The 1,303-nt window shown below is 37.3% G+C and overlaps 1 protein-coding gene across 1 annotated transcript in view; it reads left to right on the plus strand.

Moving 5' to 3' along the window:
* Positions 1 to 1,303, plus strand: part of sypl2b (synaptophysin-like 2b) — a 6,125-nt gene that overhangs the window by 2,768 nt on the left and 2,054 nt on the right. The gene's annotated exons all lie outside the window — the stretch shown is intronic.

The following is a 1,303-nucleotide window of genomic DNA, read 5'->3' on the forward strand; positions in this document are numbered from 1 at the left end:
AAAAAATGAAACTTTTATATTATATTATATTATATTATTCAGGTGTTTACGTCCCATAAAGTTTAATTCAAATTAGTTTGGGGCTTCGTGAAGACTTAAGCCTGAAACACTGCCTTCCATTTGAAGTAGCAAGGTAAAATAAATCATGATGAACAGTTTTTTTTTAGTAAAAGTTTACATTAAATGTCAGCGGCTGACAGTCAGAGGATTCAGTCCATGCTTGAATGTGACCTGAGGTTAGAGAAAGTGCAGCTAACAGAGCCGTGTGAAGGAGTTCCTGGGAAGGATAAGGGGTTTTCCCCAAACATGTGAAGGACATAAAGGGAGCTATTCTTCGATTCATTACAAGTTTTGCTTCTTTGTCAGTGAGTACCCCTGAGTGACACTGTTGTCAAAGAAAATATTATTGTGTTGGCATGAGTTGGAAATACATGTGACCGCGATGAAGTCAGCTCACAACAAGGGATATCTGTAGCTTACTGAAAACATGGCTTCAGCCAGTCTATTTAGGGATGTAATCCTACATGACCAACATTAAACCTGTTTCCATTTCATTTTAAACATTAGTTAAATAGACCATTGTGTAGTTATAAATGTGCAAAGTGTCCGAGTCACAGGTCGTTTGGTACAAACGCTGAGGTTGCTATCGAAACGTCATCCGGTGTTTTCTCTGCCAGAATTCTCACACATGGTCAGATAACAGTTTAACATTAGTTAGTTTTTTACCAATAAACCTCTGACTAAGGACGGGCAATAWGGCTGAAAAAATGTGTCACCGTATAAGCGTTTCATATTAGTCGATATTTATAATTATTTATTATTTTATTTATTTATTTATTGTTTGTTTGTCTTGCCCATTTGAAATAAGGATCAGGCGAAAAAAGGCCCATTATTACTGCCAAACTGGTGATGTGACTTTTCCCCTTTTATCCACAATTTCCTCTTGAGCTGTTGCACTCATTTTCTCCTTTCACTCCACGTCGTTCCTTTTTTTTAAGCATTTAGGTGATGAAACATGAAGCTGCTGCTGCACATGTTGCTCGACAGGTTGTTGCTAGCTTAGCAAAGAGTGAGTGAGTTGATGCAACCTTGCTTAGCTGGGCTGTAAGAGGTGGAGCGGCTAAAGCCTTTCCTATGCCTACATCCCCCAGAATGCAGTGCAGTTCTGAACCAGTGTTCAGTGAAATTATTAACATTCTATTTGATGTAGTTTTTGATATTGATAAATGTGTATATCGTGATTATATATCGTTGCTGCTTTCTATTGATATTGATCACGTATTTATTGCGATATATATTATAT

The sequence above is a fragment of the Austrofundulus limnaeus genome, unplaced genomic scaffold, assembly GCF_001266775.1.
Source record: "Austrofundulus limnaeus strain Quisiro unplaced genomic scaffold, Austrofundulus_limnaeus-1.0 Scaffold3, whole genome shotgun sequence".
In the NCBI taxonomy this organism is placed as follows: domain Eukaryota; kingdom Metazoa; phylum Chordata; class Actinopteri; order Cyprinodontiformes; family Rivulidae; genus Austrofundulus; species Austrofundulus limnaeus.